Here is a 20,046-nt window from a genome sequence, read left to right as displayed (position 1 = left end):
CACACAAGTATAGGAACACTGTCCTGCAAAACCAACCTTCTCCTTCAGAGCCAGGGTTATTCGGTCTAAGAGGCTCCTGTCTCTAGCTGTGATGACCCAAACCTTTCAGAACACAACAGAATACTATCCCCAAAACCAATCTATCAACCCCTCCCTTTGCTCCTGCATGTATGCAAAATGTCAGCTCTCTCATATTTCTGCTTTCTTCTTTTAAAAGGCAGAAGACTATGGGGGGAAAAAAACCTGTATGCACTTTCTAACTCATTTATTGATGGAAATATCTAATTCTATTGTGTTACCCACTTAACTTTCCATCAATGTCGAGATATTTCCAACAGAGAGGATGGTATTTATCAGAGGTGAAATCTGGCAATAAGGGGGACAATGCAGTTGTAGGAAACATACATTCACCACTAGCCCCCACACACCTCCATGTATTCTTCTCCTAAAAAGTTTATTCCAAGCATAAACTTAAGACTTCAGATAAACAACCGAGGTGGTGATATTGAAAGGCCTCTCCCTGCTTGACTGTGACATATAAACTGAATACTGGAGATTTCAGACAATACTGAGCAGAGCCATAGGTGTTCTGTAGAGTCAGCAAGGGGTAGCTGAAGAGAGGATATTTGGAAAGAATATAACAATCACTCTCCTGCCAACCAGAGTGAGTCTATTGTTTCCCTCTTTACAGATTTCCATGTAAGATTACATGTGAAGAAATGGCCCTGCTATAGTAAGAACAGTAGCAGTGGTTACCAAACAGACACAGACAAACGAAAAACCCTTGAAGTTCACAGATCTCACAGATGAGCAAATCACATGTGATGGATACAACAAGAACTTATATCGAGGTTAAAACAAGAAACTCAACTTTCCAAAAGTTGGCTCTCAAACTGTGGAGAGAGGGTGGCATAAACATGTAAATTACTATATTATATGAAAGAGAAAAGTCAGCATAAGAGGTGATGCCAAACAAAGTGCTACAGTGAATTAAAGGACAGCTAGAAGATATCTGGATGGGAGAACAAGGAGGTTTTTTTGGAATGACACAATTGTGGTGGCTTTATGATGGAGCTGTGATGGGATACTGGTGGGCAAAAATAGGAAGACAGCCCATCTGCCAATTCACTGAGAATCATTTTATGATATATCTCCTATACCCTGGGCAAAAGGAACTGAGATAGTAAGACTTAACAGCATTTTAAGGTATCAGTGAATAATCAAGTTGGACCAAAACATAAGAAATGTTTATTTTTTTAAAGAGACATGTGATATCTCTCTTTAGTATGCTCCCATGATATGCTATACTCATTACTGTAGGGTAATAATGGGGAAAACCTTGTAAGGATGTTTTTCACATCGTGGAGGATCATTTATGCCAATTTGGAGAGTTTGTATTTATTCTACAAGGCAACAGGAAACTGGAAAATTATAGTAGGAGAGAGCAGTATGCCCAGAATTGGAAAATAAAAACATTAACCTGGTTTCAAGGGTTGTGGGAGTGTGGGACTAGTAGAGAAAAAACAGCAGTCCAGAGACAGGTAGGAATATTATTATGACACTAAAAGAAAATCAAAGAGGGCTCTGTCAAATGAAAAGAATCAAAGGATGCGAGAGATGTGGGAAAAGAAATGGGCTTTAAATAGACATAGGGAAGCAGGCAGACGAAAGAGTCAGAAAGGCATCCAAAAACATGGAACTAGATGAGTAAGTAAAGGGGAAATTCAGACAGAAGAGAGGAGATAAATTAAGGTTTTGTCCAAGTGCATCTAAATTTTGCTTTCTCGTAGTTCACTGACTTTGCACCAGAAACCATCAAAAATGTTAGTTACGTTAGCAAATCACAGAAATAACACTCAAGAGCCCCTCCTAGATTCTATCAAATACCAGAACCAAAGCATCACTACCCAGTAATAACAAGCAGTAAGTCAGCAGTCTCTTTCACCACTTAAATAAGACACACATTGTAAAGCACAGTGGATGAATGGAAATAAAATGCAAACAATCCATTTCTTTACAGAGCCAGCCAGACCCCAAACCCAAACAGACCGTAAGTAATGTTCTCTTTCAACATCTGTCCACTTTCTCCAAGACTTTCTCATTCCTTTTTCCTGAATCCATCCCTGTTTACTATCCCTTCATTGTCTTACTCTAAGCAGATGGTCAGCTAATCACGAATCAAACAAATAATTAAAAAGCGTCCATTCCTAAGATAATATTCATATTGAAGGACCCTTGAAACTGAAAAGCTTTCTAATCCCCTGAAAATAAAATTCTAACATTGGAATGACTCCTTCCCAGGCTCGTCCCAAAATGCCCGGTGGGTAGCCAGCTGAGAATCCGCTACTCAGTAATCTTCTGCAGTAATTATAACCTACTCGGGTAGGAAAGATAGGGAAGACAAATGAGGCACTGAAAGATATTTAGAAAGTAACGCATGGACAAGTGGAAAAGATAACATATGTTTTAAAAACAGCTACGCTTACACACCATACCAGTGAGATGGGAGCCAGGTGGGCCTAATCCGGGGGGGGGGGGGGATTTTTCAAGAAAGCTCTATATGAATTGGCACTGAGACTTATTCAGCTCCGTTTATACATGATTCTTCGATTCTAAGACTCAGAGCCACTTGTCCCACTTAATTGCATTAAGTCAATAGAAGAATATACTTAACAGTGTATTTGAAAGTTGCTAAAAGGTCTTAAAAGTTCTTATCACAAGAAAAAATATAACCATATAGTGACGAATGTTAACTAGACTAATTGTGGTGATCATTCTGCAATATATGCAAATATCAAATCATTATATTGTGTACCTGAAACTAATATAATGTTATGTGTCAGTGTTAGTAATAAGTAATGATTATATAATCATTATGCTGTATACCTAAAATACATATATATATATATATATATATATATATATATATATATACACACACATACACTAATATATATGTAAAGTTTTTTTAAAGGAATTACGTATATTTTGGATTAAAAAAGCAAATCAACTAATAGTTTTTTTTTTCCAAAGATACATTCTAGCTAGCATATTGGGTCTAAAACCTTATCTCCTGAAGTAGTTTATGTTTATGCTAGTAAAGAAAACAGAAAAGTGTCTAACCTTGTAACATGAACTGCAGAACAGTTTAGCTGCAGTAGCTACTAAAAACCACTCAATCCTAAAACTGATATGCCAGCCCAGTATCCTGCTATTGGTCATTTAACAAATATTTCATTAATTTCCACTTGACTCAAGCACTATTGTAGGTGCTCAGTTTACAAAAATGAGCAAAGCAGGTAGACACTTATCCATGTGGAACTTATATTCTAGCTGGGGGAAGACAGATAACCCACCGTAAACATGAATACAAGTATATTATGTAGTATTTTAACACACTATCTGTGTTATGGAAAAATAAACAGTAAAGCAAAGTGAGGAGTTCAGGGAGTACTGGTGAAGGCAGGAAAGTGATTCTGAACGACAGGTTAGAGCCCACTGAGAGCAGCAACAGCTGACTTCCTCTGTTAAATCATGCAAACCCGTGCTTTCCCGCACGCCCAGACCCAAGCTCTGCCCTGTCCAAGCAGATGTCTTTCTCTTCCGCACAACTTAAAAAAATGTTTCCATCTCTGAGGCTCTACGCAAACTCATGCAAACATGAATGTTCTAAACATTGTCTCTCTTCAGTTGAACTGAAAGATTATATAAATTATCTTAGAGTCAACTCCCCCAAAGTAACTTTTTATGCAGAAAATTGATACTTTCCCATTTCCCAAAGGACTAATCTCCAAATTACTTTCATTTTACACTAGACTATCAGTGCTCAAAATTAGATGATGTAAAAATACTATATACATTTATTGTTATTCTAAGTTATTGTGACATTTAAAAATATACGCAAAATGCAACTTAAATGACAGATAAAAATAAACAGAAATGCTAATATTTCCTTCCCAAAAGGATGAGGACAGTCACTTTTAAGATCACTGGACTAATGGATTCTGTACACACACACACAATTATACTACAGTTGTTTAACTCACATAATAAAATAATTTCTTTTACATACAATTTAAATCAGAGCTCTCAGAATGCCACAAGGGGTTGGGAATAAAATTATATGTGAATATCTCTCTTCATATGCATACATAAAATTTTGTAAGCTCAATTAAGTAATTACCATTAGTCCTTTTATTATTCCATCAATTCATCGACCGCTAAATAATCCAAATTTTACAATAGATTTCTTTTCTTCAAGGACTTAAATCTAAGTCATGCCAAAACCTGAACAATGGCCTGTAAAAACAGTTCTTAATGTAATGTGGGTATCATTATATATATCCATTTGTAAAGAGAATTAACGAAGAAATACAAAGGATGTAAAGTTGGATGAAGCAGCAAGTGTACTCACTCAGAGGTGAATGTGCTTCTCATCTAGCATACTTTCTCAGCTCCCCGTGTCTTCCAAAGAGAAAGGGGCTCCAGGACCCCCCCGCCTCCGCCTACCGTGGGGTCTTTTCCACCTTCCTCCACAACCTCCTTCACCGAAATGTCTTCCTAAGGTGTAAACCGGACCTCACACTTCTGGCCCAGACAGGATGGCCTGGATCAGTCTGTGACCACTCCGATTCTGGAAATAACCAAAGGTCACTAAAGGAGACCTCTGACAGTTGGTAAGAAGAAGGTGAACTAGTTTTGGGACCTGAAGGAGCAACACAGCAGCATCTAACAGCAGAAGGCAAAACCCAGGCCCAGACTGTCCTGACCTCCAACCTAACATCAGAAGGTAGCCTGAGTAGGGCCATTCCTCCCCAGGACTGAATCTGAACGGACACCAGGTGAGCTGGGCAAATCAGCAAGGGGGACGGATGGGGAGAAGCACTCCCCCGGGGAAGACCCTGAGGCGGCCACACACGGCACAGCAAGAGATAACACACAAGCAACTGGGTTCTGGAAGCCTATTCACCCCCTTGCCTGTGACTCCCGTCCAGGGGGCGCCTGTAAGGCGATCCCACCACCGCAAGCAGGCCAGCCTAGGAAGCACTCTTGGTCCCCCACAGCAGGGAAGATCCTGTCAGAACAAGTACCTGGCGGGGAAGCCTCCACCAGCCTCAAACTCCCTTTCACAATGGGGATACAAGGGTGAGTAGGTAGACCCAACAGATAGGACCCAACCACCCAGGCAGCAGGGCCTGAAAAGTCTCTTTATTCCCAAGAGCCTAAAACTTGCTGCCTCTGCCCAGAAACAAAAACATAAATACAGATACATACCACAGATCAGGTAAAAAAGTTGTTTAAAAAAATCAATGATTTAGATTTCTTCTCTTTGCATTTTATAGAATTTTGTAGATATTTCAGCTAATATTCTTGGCATATAAAAGGGTTTTTTTTTAACCCAGATAATTACCCACTGGGATTCATTGGATATGTAGAAAAGGAAGAACCCTGGAAATCAACTAGACGATCCTCCCATTTTAGAGATATATTTAAAAAATACAAGAATAATTAAGTCGCTTACCTAAACTCCTAAAATTAGATGGCAAAAGTAGAAATAGAAACAAAGTTTCCTAAGTTTACTCCAATGTGCTTTCCAATAAATTTGACTGTCTCTTTGAAAATCTACTTTTCAAGTAAACACAGTTTTGGGCATATACTGCCGCAAATCTTGCTCTCTCTCATAAATCTATTTACCTTAAAACTTTAAGTATGCTATAAGCATATGTGATTTACACTTCAGAGGTAAAGTTGCAATGAACAAATAAATGCTATACCTTAAGCAGCCTGGAAACCAGAATTCAACAGTAGATATTGACAAAGGTCACATGTTTGCCATGGTGACCTTGGGCCCAGTAAATTGCATCTTTTGGAAATTGCAAAAATAAAAACTGAATAGTTCAGCTATTTCTAAAAAGTCTCATTAATTTTATTCACATTTGGTGTAAGTTACACTCCTTTAATCACCAAATAAATTCTCCTACATGACCATTAAATTTCCATAGATCCCTAATGTCTGTATCCGTGACCGTGTCTTCCTAGGTTACACAATTACCAGCAAAGCTCCTGCAGGCAGGTTCATATAGCATCCATGAACTCAGCCAAACATCACATAACACATGTCAATATTCCTGCTTACATGTCCTAAATGTATTTTCAAACAATTTTTATTTGGAAGCTAAAGTGACTATCAGACAACATTTTGCAAACATGGGCTCTATGCCTGTGTTTATAGATGTCCCTCCATAATTGAACAGAGGGGAAAAAATGTACTTTTTATGGGAGTAATTTTTTCTCTTTTCCCCCCATTTATTCATCTGGGAAGAGGAAATGAAAAAATATGAGCCATGGCATTGAACATACTGTAAACTGCATCTATTTCTGGTGGGCAGCAGACCTATGCACTGCCTTTAGAGTGGTGTGGGATAAACTCACTGCTTGCATTTGCTTTTTGCTTAGGCTAGGACTCCATGTGGTATATTTCTCTAAAGTGACAGCAATGTGCACAAAGACAATATAGAGAATAAAGCAGATGCCAAAAGCAGGGTGAACCCAAACTAATAGAATAACATCGTTATAATTTTTCAGCCTTCCTTTACAGGACTAAGCTGGCCTTGAGTGATACCTCACAGACTTTCAAATCCCATGTACTGTCTCAGAGCAAGAAACAAGGACTTCTATGAACATTGGAGGACAAGCCAGCTGCAGCCCTGACTGAACAGGAGGTGCTGTTAAAGAAGAAAGGAAAGGGACCCTGAGAAAATAAGTTCTTGGCTCCTAAAAACAGTTATCTGAACACACATTAAAAGAAGTCATTTCAACAGTGTGAAGTAAATGCGTGGTATCTTGAAAATAAAGTATTCATTTTGTATACCCAGTTATCAATTTTGGTTACTATTACAATAAAATGGAAAACAGAATAAAGGACACAGCTTTTACTGGGAAAAAAACCCGTATAACTTTAAAAGGGCCTAAAGAGAAGGGAGCCATGGGAAGGCAGGGGTGCAGAAGGCAGAGGAGAATGTGCAAAGCGGAGATCACGTCAGCTTCGAGGAATGGACTGGATCCCGTTCTGAACTCAAAGAAGGAGAGAAGTGTATCTCCTCTGTTTACTCCTTGCAAACCAAATGTGTCAGAACTTAAGGAAGCATCACTACTATAACCTTTCAGCTTCAAGAATAAAGAAAGAAATTTCTGTGAACTGGTACTTGAAACCAATCACCATGTTAAGCCTACTTCTATTGCAAATGAGTTCAAAATGGCTTACAAATGAACTTTTGGAACAAAATCTTTCCTAGGTAAGTGATTTCCTATAAAGAGCCAAGGGAAAAATTATCCCAGGAACCAACTTTCCTATGTCGAGGAAAACAAAGTTGTAGCAAGAGATAGGTTAAAATTTTAAATTATTCCAAGTCACCAAATCATACACTTTGGATAAAAAAATGTAGCCATATACAGCGGTGGTTTAATAAAGACTATGCTACATATTAACCTAAACCCGTGTTAACAACATCATGTGCATAATAACTACATTCAAATTTATGCAAAACATTAGTTTATTGGTAGGTAGTGAGGCTAGAGGACTGAGGCTTGGAAAATAAATTGTTTAAATGAGTTAATTACTTCCAGTATCATGAGCTCTTCCAGTTTTAGTGATTAACATTCTTATCTATAATAATGACAAATCACTGATTTCCCCATTTTAAAATATTGTGGGGACTACTCTGAAATTACTCCTTTTATTATTTGTTAATTTATTCATGTGTTTATTACCTACCTCTCTGACTAGAGTATCATTTCCATGAGGGCAGGCACTTCATATTGGGCACAGTGGAGGGAATGAATGAATAAATGGATGGATGATACAATAAAACTATTTTCATAGGTCCATCTTACTCAAAAAGTATAAATGCTAAAGCTACAAATAGGGTATCTGAATCTGTGGCTAATCTGTTAGTTAAAACAGAATAATCTGAAATTTGAATTATTTCCAAATTTCTTTTAATTATCAGTAAATCATTAGCTTGTAAATTCACTTACCAACATGGTAACTATCTCATTCTCTACAAAAAAAAAAAAAATATATATATATATATATATATAAAAACAGGTTCAATAATACTTTTCTAAATACAACCCTATAAGGTGAATACTAAGGAAAATAAATCTAAGCCACTAGGTTGGTAACTAAAGACCAACACTGTCTAATAGAGAAAGGTCTTGGCTTGAGTCAGGAGATCAAGACTCTAGTCTAAACATTCACGTACTAGTTGTGGAACTCCTATAGCCATGTGACCTCTCTGAGCTAAAACCTCATCTGTAAAATGTCAAGACTGCATATGATTACTAAGACTTATTCTAGCTTTATAAGTCTATCAGGGCATGAGATTATTAGCCAGAGGAAATTTATACCATGCCTATCTACGTAATAATAATAGATAACACATATACTTCTTACCAAGTGCCAATCAGTCTTCCAAGCACCTACCATTGATTAACATGCAACATCTGCACAAAAAAAAAGCCTATGAAGTAGCTTTCATCCTCCCCATTTATTTCTGGACACTGAGACCAAGACCAGTTAGGTGACATTCTCAAGGTCCCCACAGAAAAGACTTGCACAGCTTATGACCCCAAGTGACCTGCTCTCTGGCTGCCTCTCATCCTCCTGGCTCTCCACTTGTGACATTTCTGTGGTCAAACCACAAAGGACTTCTCCCTGGACCCTGAGCATGCAAACCTGCTCCCATCTCAGATCCTTTGCACTAGTTACTCTCTTTGCCTGGAGGATTCTTTCCCCACATCTCTGCATGGCTGGTTCCCTCATCGTTCGGGTCTTGTATCAAAGGTCACTGGCCTGTCCCATCCCTCTGACCAAAGTCATCACCACACTTAGCCACCTCTTTTTCTGCATAGCATCCACAATCATCTGAAATGATCTCATCTGTTTGTTTATGAATTCATTAGTGTGTTTATTATGTCTTTCCTGACTAGAATATAAGTTCCACGAGGACAGGGATTTTGAATTTTCATCACTACATCCTCAATACCTAAAAGAGCACAGGGTCCAGAGTCGTGGACAGTAGGAATAGAGGGTGAGTCAATGAGTGATAAACTGATCAGGATGATTTTCCCACATTCATCTCGGTTAGTCAAAAAGTCTGACTGCTCAGAAGTGACTCACAGGATTTACTGAATCTCTGTTACCCCATTTAAGTGAGAAGTATCTTCAGACACAGGAGAAATGAGTTTACTGACAATGTTTAGTAACAGCATTTCTCAGAATTTCTGCTTTACTGTCGACTCCTATCAAGAAAATTATGTAACATTTCATTTTTTAATTAAATGAGTGTATTTATATCAGAGAAGAGTTCAGATCTTTTACTAAATCACCCAAGAAACTGAGTGACAATTTGAGTCATCAAAAACATTAAGCTCACAGAATCTAATCCTTCCAAGATATTTATTATTTATTATTTATATTAAAATCTATACGCTCAAAGAGCACAGCACAAGTGACATGCAACAGTAACCGTGTTTCACGCCCTTCCTGGGGAAGGCGGTAAAATACCTTTTTTTCAGCACAGAAAAATCCTGCAGAGGGAAGAATGAGCCAATCTTGAGCACAGTCTGACCGCACGTGGGTGCAGCTTAAAGAACACAGGGGTCCTTAGACTCGGAGGACGTGTAACAATGAAAGGTTAAGGCCTTTACTGCTCTCAAAAGTCTCACACTCACTTCCATAAATTATTTAAGGGAGCTTTCAAAATCCATACACCACACTAAGAGAAGACAAAATAAAAACTAAGAAGATAAAAAATGGAATCAAGGGGAAATGACAATAGAAGAAATGGGTTAAAGCCAAGACTAAAGTGAATACACAAGCTGCTTGTGGATCCAGACCTTTGCTAGGAGAAGGTCCTATGTTGACTCTACCTTTTCTGGCATCCAGTGCAAGGGGGCCTTGGGGGACAGAGCCAGGGAGCTGAGGATTCAGATGTGGCCCAATCAGGTACCTTATTCCTAGCACAGGTTGGGGGGGGGAGGGGTGGAATGGGGCCCAGGACAGATTCTGCAATTCTTGAAATGTAAGAGAGTCTTGCCCCATGAATCCTCATAAAGATGATACCGGGTGATGAAATAAACCCAACAGCATTCTTACACTAAATGCAGGAGCGTGTTTCATAAGGCCATTTCTTATAAAATTACTCACTCCAGGCTGGGGCACTGCACTAAAGCAATTCAGTAAAGGCAATTATACGAGGGGCCAACAGCAGTAAGCAATTAACGCAGTTAATGCAGCTGGACTCATGTCCTTCCAGTGGTGGGTGTGTGTGTGTGTATGTATGTATGTATGTATGTATGTGTGTGTGTGTGTGTGTATATGTGTGTGTGTATGTATGTATGTATGTGTGTGTGTGTGTGTGTGTGTGTGTGTGTTTATAAATATACTTTTGTTCAACTGAGCTTTTCATAAAATTGGAGCAGCAGGGAGCTTCAGGTAGTATTCCTTGACAGTTACCTAGAGTGCAGCTGTCCCATGTTGTGCCTTAGCTTAGAAGCATATGCCTGAATTGGGATGGACTAACATTCTTTTAGGTAAGCTAATGTGCCCACCCAACAGGACATAGGGTGCATAGGAAGCCTCTCACTCCCTAGGGGAAGATGCAAGAAGTTCCTCATGATGTAATTTCATACAATACAGATGAAGGGACCAACAGGTCCCCAAAGTTCTCTAGCAAGGGTGGATGGAGAAAATTATACATGCAGGCAAACCAATCATGTGTGCTCTTTGGCCTTTTTTTTTTTTTTTTTTTAAAGTATAAGGAAAGTACCCTTAGAGCAGTTAATCTTGAATAGCAGGTCATTCTCTATATAGTAAAACTGATTGCAAAATAGATACCTAGAGAAACAAATGGGTTAACCTATTGCATAAGATCATAAATTATAAGGCAGTTGTATGGATAGTTTGCCAAATTAATAACTTGTTTTGGAGTGATGCACCTGAACCCCCTACTTTGGGAACAAATAGCATGGCCAGGTGTCTGTTAAAGCCCTTGCTGGTTCATGGTACTTAACACCTTGCACTTCCATAGAACCTAAGATGCCCTCTCTATTTTCTGCTTTGTTGTCATACTCTAAGAAAACATATACTTAACATGTAATATATGTATGTGGTTAATTGCTGTATTTAAATGTTAATTTACATATATTAACATGTCATATTATAATAGACAATTCTTAACTATCAAGTGTATCATTTTTTTAAAAATAGACCTTCTGAACTCTTCTGTAGAAATCTCACAGAGAATGTAGTTTACATTACCCTCATTGTTTACATTTTCCTCATAATGAAAAACCTTACATGAAACTTCTTTCTGGAATTAGTACACAAAATAATTGTGCCTCTGAAACAATTGGTCTACTTTTAAACATATAAACTCTGTGAATTATGGAACTGTTCAGGTTACCATTTTCAGTTAATTGTTAAAAAGTTTAGTGCTGATTTTTGGTCCACTTGTGGCAGTGTAGAGGTTTGTACAACATGTATTTAATATCCCTATCATGGTTTTTCTTAATCTTTTGAAGTTTAAATTATTTTTAATTGACTCAGTGATGTTATGCTTTCTTGTTCTGTTCTGAATCTCCTTTAAATCTACAATAGTAGAAGACTTGCTGACAACCTGTTTTCTCTTCAGGAACAATGTGGAATTGAGTAGCCTGCTTTGTTTAAAAAAAAAAAAAAAGACAAGAAAACAAAGCTGGTGTACACTTTTAATCAGATGACTAACAATACAATCAGTCTAAGATTGGAGGAAGACAAAATAAATATATCATGGACTTTTGTTTTTATTGCTTTGGAACAGAACTGAACATGAAAAGCATAACTCCATGATATTCTTAAAAGTTTAAAAATAAAATTAAATTGATTTCTCCTAAAGTGTCAGAGATTTTTAGGGGATGAGGGAGATTGCTATTGTTGTTGTTTTAACTAAGACTATTTGTGAAAAGTTTAATTGTGAAATGGAACTAAATTCAAAATGTTTAGTATATGTACATTAAATTAGCATACTATAAGACTTCTTAAATCATTTGTTATAAAATTTGAATCTTTTGTGAATTACTTCTAATATCAATTTTTTGCTCTATGTCACACAGGTATCATTTTCTTCAACTACTACATATATCCCAAAATTCCCTTCAACAGTTTTATCATAATATTACTATATGTTTTAGAGCCACTAGACCATAGAATGAATTTAAAAAGGATGTGACTATGATGGTATTTTTGTAAGTCTTGCAATATTTGGTAATTCATGTACTCCAATTTACTGATAGTTAGAATAGGATTAGTTTGAACAGAAATTTTCAAAAAAGCTTAACAGGAATATTTCCATCCCAAAATTTTCAGAGTAGCCATATTTTAAAACTGTTTATAGTAACATGGATTTTCTATTTCAATATGTTTTTATAACAAATATTTGACAACGTGCAGTGGTTTGTCTAGTTATATGTTCTCTATCATTTTAAGATTTTATTTCTTACTTCCATCAAATAGTTGGTATAACATTTTATTTACTGTCAAATACAATTTTATGCTGCATGCTGTATGTGAACATGTAGGTATTTTCAATTCAGAAAGTGAGGTACAAAAGAAAAAACTCTTTTTGGTGAAACTATCTTTCAAATTTAAAATTTGATAAATAATAATTAGCCAAACATTTTGGAAACGAGGGAAACTGATAAAGAAGAGGTGAATGAATGTGAACAAAATGAAACTAGAGGAGAAAATCAGCCTGTTAAGCAAATATGCTCTAACTTCTAAGAAGCAACTGTGGAGCCTCTTTATGCAATGCCTTCCAACAGCTTAGTGGTGGCGAAGAGATATTTTCTTCATTAGCAAAACCAAGCGTTAGGCAGCGAACTATTCTTTGTTCTCTTATGGTAACAAGAATAGTCGGCGTGTGATTTTAAGATGAGACAAATCCCACAGTCATAGAAAAATTAGGCTCACGGTCCTATAGTCATATTTTATTTAGTAAACAAAAATCTAATTTGTGCCCTAGTTTAGGACTTTCTCACAGAAGTTTTGTTTTTCTGTTTTAAATACTAACCTTATACAAGAATAATATGGTTTTTTAAAAAATCAAGACTTTACTGGGTAGTCCTATAATAATCTAAACACATGCAATAAATTTGGCCTTTGTGACCCCAGAAATCAGAAGAATGAACCCTACGCAAATACATTCATCAGGCCTCAGAAAGTGAAAATACAAAAGGAAGAGACAACCTTGAGTGTCATTTGAGATCTAGGCACTCTGAGTATATAGCTTAAAAGCCCTTTATAAATAAAAATTATTATTATATTGTACCGTAGTCACTGCCAGTAAAATCAGCAAGTGTTTTAAAATAATGGACTTGCCCTGATGCTATTAATATAAATTTGAGTATAAACAATAATCGAGTTTTCCCATTGTCTCAAAAACTATGTACCTTTGCTTAGTACCTGAAATAATTACTTGAAAATTATCAGATATAGTACATCTTTCATTAACCTTTAGCCAAAAGTTATGCAACAACACAAGAACCACCTCAAAAGTTAAGTGAAGAATGAAAAATTAAAATACATTTTAAAGAAAAAAAAATTGTCTTTCAAATTAGAGCAAAAATAAAAACAAACACCAGTTTTGTTTTGACTAACAGAATCTTCATCTTTCCAATTATTTCCATAGTTCCAACACTCTAACTAGACAGTTTTATGATCAACAGCAAAAAAAAAAAAAAAATTCCTTAATTATGTTAATTCTCTCTCATTTTCCTTCACTCTAGGATATTCAAGACAATAAGTCTAGAGGTGGAAAACTATTAGTTATCATAGTCTTGTCCACAGAGAAATGACAGTTGAGAAATCAGATATTCCCCAAAGGAGGAGGAAAAGAACAGATGTTCTAGAAACGAGCATTACAGAACATACACATTCAGAAGAGAGGACAAAAAAAACAGTGAAATAAGGAGCAGTCCAGATGACAGAAGACAGCCCAGAATCAATGCCTCAAAAGACAATTGTTTCAACAATGCATGGTTCAAAATATTAAAATTTGCAGAGATGTTATGGAGAATGAACACTGAGCCAAGGCCGTCAGATATGGTTAAAAGAATGTATTAACGGTACTCTGTAACAGTCTCAAGCAAAGATACAGAATTAATTCAGATCATAAGGATATAGAGTAAACACGTAGACATGAGATGTTGACCATTCATCCTACAAGTGTGGCAGTAAGAGAAGCAGAAACGTTAGAGCAGCAGCTACACATATGATACGAAAAAACATCATTATGAGATATTATTCACATCTGTCCTCAGTCTGGGGAACACTCATCTTTGCCCTAGATTTATCACTTATTTATTACACTGATTTTTTTCATTTAATTACTACTCTCAATATAATATTCTGTTATTTAAAATCTGCAATGGGACCTCTTCATCTAGATTTAGTACAAATCCCAAAATAGTGGGGTATTTCCTAAAAAGAGCACTTGAACTACTTTCATATAAAGGCAATTCAACATCTCTATCATATAGTAAATACCTAGCACAGGTAAATGTTAGTTAAATATTCTTCACAATTAGTTATATGATGCTTTATAAAACACTGTGCTTTGCAATCTATTGTTAAAATTCAACTTGAGTTACACGTACTTCTATTGAATTACGACAATAAATTCAAGAGGAACTGAAAAAATACATTATAAATAAAATCCTAAGAATATTAAAATTGTCCTTACAGGAATGGCACAACAAAATAAACAGCATCCATTAATACTATACTTACAAGTAAGATTAATAAGAAATGGTCCTAAAATATCTCAAAGGATCTCTCGTGCATGCCTAATATGTAACCCTGTGGTTTCTAATTTCTCCTAGTAGGGACTTTAATTTTAAAAGATTGTGAAATTTGGATTAGTGACTATTTAATGACTTTTTAAAAAATTCATAGTCACATCATTGCTGTCAGAATACACTGAGATACAACACTGTAAGACAAATACATTTTACTCTATACTTGATTGTGATGGAGGGGCAGGGAGATTGACAAGGTGGGTAGATAGAAGAAGGCACTGAAAAAGGTAAACTATCAGTTGTTACAGGGAAAGGTAAATTATAGTTGCCCATGACATTTGTTGCTAATTATAACAATCATCTTCCTCGACCACAGGAGGATAATGATACTCAATCAAGAGTGAGTACTCACAATTTCCTCCCCAGGCTCCACAGCCCCATCTGATTCAGTCTCTGTGTCCTTCTCCAAGTAGGAATCGAATTGTTCTTTCTAGAATTAGTTCTAAACCATTCTTTAACCCTTTTTCTATTCCATTATCCAAGAGCTCTTTGTCTTGGGATTGAGCAACCTGACTGTGAAAAAAAAAATGACAAAGAGAGAAAAAAAGGAAAGGGATCAATTCAAACTAACAAGATATATATGAAGAATAAAAGCAAAATATAGACATCTGAAAAAGACGTTTGTCAGATAAATAAAAGATGATAAAAGCATAGTTATGAATTGTCTTATGCTCTGCTGAATAATTCTTAAGGCATGTTACACAAGAGCATTTCTAACCTTTGCTTTGAACCTAAAATAGGCCTGAAGCCACCAATTTTGATGCTAACTTTTAAATGAAAAAACACACCTGAAAACATTACAATTGAAGACTAGACAAATAATACTCTAAATAACATTGTCCCTAATTTTCCACTACAATTTTCATGTACTTTAATATATATGTGAAATGTTTACTCAAAATAATTTCAGTTTTCATGTATTTTTATAATAAAGGCGATGATTTAAGTATATAAATAAATACAAACTAACTGGACATTTGTATAAGGCTTTAAATATCATGCTGTATAATGCCATAAATGTGTCACCCAGGGAAAAGCTGTGTGCTCTGATTTTGGAGTCATAAAACAGTCATCACAGACACTGATCACATGTAGAAATACAGGATAAATACCGACCAGAGGCGCTCACTGTGTAGTTAAGAGTATATCAAAACGGAGTAAGTTTAAACTGTAATAGGTACAATTTTGATAAGAGATAAAGAAGAAAACTTTGATGTGTCATTCAAATCTGCAAAGGTAGTTAATGCATTTAACTTGGTCTCTAAACATAAAACAGCCACCAATCATCACTGTCATCACCATCCATTATTGCCATTGTCATGATCATCACCATGTTCAGCATTTTCAAGACCCTCACATGGTCTCTGTCATCATAAAAAAATTCCATATATTGGGCAATTTATGGCCTTTCAGCCCCAGTCTGCTTTTCGTTACCGGCTTTCTGATAACGGGAGTTTAAACACTTCCTGGCAGCAAGCACAGCAATAAGCTTCGTCAACGGAAGGCGCGGGAGGGGAGGAGGAACTCGTCTTCCTACTTCCTCTTGGGAGTCTATGCTCCATGCAGATTTTCACACATGCAAGTAAAACGATGCCTAGAGATAGGGGCAGACCCAGGTTGTGGGGCTCAAAGCATCTTAGGGGACACATTATAAGAAAAAAACCAAAATTATGAGTTCAAAATTAAGTGTAAATACTTGGAATGAAAAATAAATCATAACAGATTTCAACATATAAAAGCTGATAAATACCACAAACAATCAAAGGAAAATAAACATTCCTATTAATAACCTGACAGGCTCACCTCTACAATAAGTTGTGTTCATGGTTTTTGGCTTCAGTCTCTTTGATTGCCTCTTTTGCAAAGATGGTAGCTAATTTAGTCTCTTCTTGAGCATGGTTAATTAAATTTTTTTATTATTGATATATTTTTTTAAAGTTTTTAGCTTCTTGATGCATTACTAGTAATGTAATTAAAAGTTCTGTTGATAACTTACGAAAATCTCTATCAAGCTCTATCAAGACTTTGTTAAGATGAGTGCAGAATTTAGAACAATCTTCTGCAAACAAGTTCTTGGATCCATATGTTTATATATTATACATCTTATTTTTCCTCCATTAGCCACACAGGTCCATGCTCAGCACCACAGGACACGTTCATATGGCCCTGATCCTCCCTATATAGATGCTAGTGAGAGTAGGAGTCAACAGAAGTAGTTCCAGAAGCCATTCCTAAACCAGAATGACCAGCAGTGATTTAACTCCACATGAAAGTGACTATGAATCCCATAAACTGATCCCGATGTACCCACAATACCACTTGAAATGAAAAAACATTTGGGGGTAACGGATACATTCATATCTTGATTGTATAGTACGGGTGTACTCATATGTCGAACATTACAAACTGCACACTTTATAGATGTGCAGTTTATTGTACGCTGAGTGCAAATTTGTTTTCGTAAGTAACATATCAGATAGACTCTCATCAGGCGACAGAAAACACACAGTGATTTGAACAGAGAAGATTTGATAAAAAGAATAATTAACTATTGAGTTACTGAGCCCTTGTCCCGTAGCTCTGAAGGGTCACTGTACTCGGTACAAACACAAGGCATGATACAACTAATTTAAGAGTCCTTTATAAATAAAGTTCGCATTAACTATAGAAAAGAATAATGAACTTTAATGAAAGGTAACGATGAAAATATAAAGAAAACTCTACAGAATAACATAAATTTGAGAGACATTACTCAAGGAGGAACAAACTCGGAAGGGGGTCCCCTCCCCAAAGCTCAATTAAGACCTTCCTGGAAAAGGTGAACTTGTAGGTCACCAAATGGCAGAGATGTTTTGCTGAATTGCCTAAGCCTGAGCTGGTCCACAGATGTTGAGCAAGTAGGGAAAAAAAAAGTAAATTAAAAACCTCTTCCAGTTTCAGGTGAAACAATATTGATGAATGAGGGCACAAAAGGAGCTGAGGTAGAGGGACAGCAGCCAGGGGTATGAATGTCATCATCAGGAGGACTGTGAGAAACAAGCCTATGGGGTACAGATGGGTCAAGGCTGGTGGGACACTGTGCAGAGGAGGTTGGAGTGCTGGGAGCCTACTGACCAAAAGGGCAGAGCAACACCTGGAGCATATAGTGTCCACGTCAGCAGGGCCCCAGTGAGCAAGCACCATGGCCAGGGCTGTGAGCTTCCTAAGGAGTCGAGCGCTCTGGATGTGCTGGGGCAGTACACTGCTGACAGCCACTCAGCAGGAGCAAAGAAGTGGTGAGACAGTGGCAAACTGGGACTTTCAAGTCTGAAACTTTGGAAGATCTGAAATGTTATGCAATTTGTAAAAGCTAACGTGTGTGTGTGTGTGTGTGTGTGTGTGTGTGTGTGTGTGTGTGTGTGTGTGTGTGTAAACCTCTTGTTCAGGGAACAGTACTTTTACATACAGAGCCGTCTGTGTCCATTCCTCATGATTCAGTTTTCCCACAGGGTGATGCAGTGGAACATCACATGCTCTATTTCCACATCACATCACGATTTCCCCATGTGGAAATTGTTCCAGATGAAAATGTGCTGTGATGTGGTAAGACACATGTACCTTATGCATAAAAATCAGCTTTGCACCACAGGAAAGGAACTCCAAAATGATGAAACTCAAAGCTTACACAGGGCTGCTGGCACACCTGCCAGCTTCCTCTTTAGAGAGACCTTTGCTCCAGAATATAAACAAATCCTCTCTGGGGAGTCCATCTTCTCCCCTCTAAATCACCACCCTGGAATATAAACAAATGTAAACAAATAGCTCTGGGGAGATAAACCTGTGTATCTCTCCAGATGTCTCTATCTTTATGGTTCCAGTCAATCATCCTTTAACCCAGGTGCCAATGTTCTCTGCTCAAAGCCCTGAGCAAACATGTGAACATACACATAGAACACTGACTCCCAACAGAAAGGAGAAAGACAAGTCTCTCCTCTATAATGTCCTCTACTGCCTTCTATTAACAAACCTTACTATCATGCTTGCTGCAAAAGAGAAATGTTTAAGGCTCCCTTACTACAGAGCAGATAAAGAAGAGTGGATTTGGAGCTGAGAGGCAATAAATTGATAACTGGAATAGCTAATAAAGGAATATTGTAAACTTTATGCCTATAAATATGACAACTAGATGAAAAGGACGAATTCCTAAGAAGACATAAACTACTCAAGCTCACTCAAGAGGAAACAGATCATCTGTATAGCATTGTATCTATTAGGAAATCCAATGTGTAATTTACAGTCTTCCCACAAAGAACACTCCATGTACAAATGCCTTTATTGGTCAATCCTTTTGTATTAATTATAATTGACATAACATTATTATATTAATTTCCAGTATACAACATAATATATATTTTTGATATTTGATATTTTCACCATTATGAAATGATCATGATGCTAAGTCTAGTTACCACCTGTCACTTACTGGTCAATTTTAACAAATACTGAAGGAAGAAATAAATTCAACACAAATTCTTCTAGAAATTTGAAGAGAACGTAGTAGCACTTACCAACTCATTCTATGATAATTATTATAGCATTGCTCTAAATCCAAAATTAGACAAAGATAACTACAGACCAGCATTCCTCATGAACACAAATACAAAAAAAATTTTTTTTAACATTTTAGCAAATCAAATCCAACAATAAATAATTCTAAAAAGATAATTCATTATAACCAAGTAGTGTTTATCCCAGGAATATCAGTCTGGTTTAATATTAAAAAGTAATCAATGGCATTTGTAGCAACCTGGAGATTGTCATTCTAAGTGAAGCAAGTCAGAAAGAGAAAGAAAAATGCCATTTGATATCACTTATATGTGGAATATTAAAAAAAACTGGAAACAAAAGAACTACTTACTATTTATAACTTAGATGATTGATCTCTTGAATATATGTTAAGCACATTTGACTGTCCTTTATGACTGGACTACTGCATTCTGTTGACTCTTATTTTGTGGTTGGCTTTATTCCTTTGATAACTATGTAAGTTTAAGAAGCTAAAGCTCTAAACCGTTCTTAGAAACAATAAACAGTACATATATGTAAATTTTAAAATATGTGCAATATATTGTACATACGTGTTTACATGCAATATATTGCATGTGTGCA

General features: G+C 36.6%; 1 protein-coding gene across 4 annotated transcripts in view; it reads right to left on the bottom strand.

Moving 5' to 3' along the window:
- The window catches only part of LOC105084198 (uncharacterized), a 987,172-nt gene that overhangs the window by 525,693 nt on the left and 441,433 nt on the right, over positions 1 to 20,046 (bottom strand). For 3 of the 4 annotated variants that reach the window (XR_012500991.1, XR_012500990.1, XR_012500989.1), the window contains exon 12: positions 15,251 to 15,411. The gene's annotated coding sequence lies outside the window, so the exon portion shown is untranslated. Of the gene's footprint in view, positions 1 to 4,113; positions 4,634 to 15,250; positions 15,412 to 20,046 lie in introns of those variants that run through there. The other variant, XR_012500992.1, reaches the window with a different exon arrangement.

This window comes from Camelus bactrianus, chromosome 20, assembly GCF_048773025.1.
Source record: "Camelus bactrianus isolate YW-2024 breed Bactrian camel chromosome 20, ASM4877302v1, whole genome shotgun sequence".
Taxonomy (NCBI): Eukaryota; Metazoa; Chordata; class Mammalia; order Artiodactyla; family Camelidae; genus Camelus; species Camelus bactrianus.
Note: the sequence above shows the minus strand (reverse complement) of the source record. Positions and strands in the feature narration are given on the sequence as shown.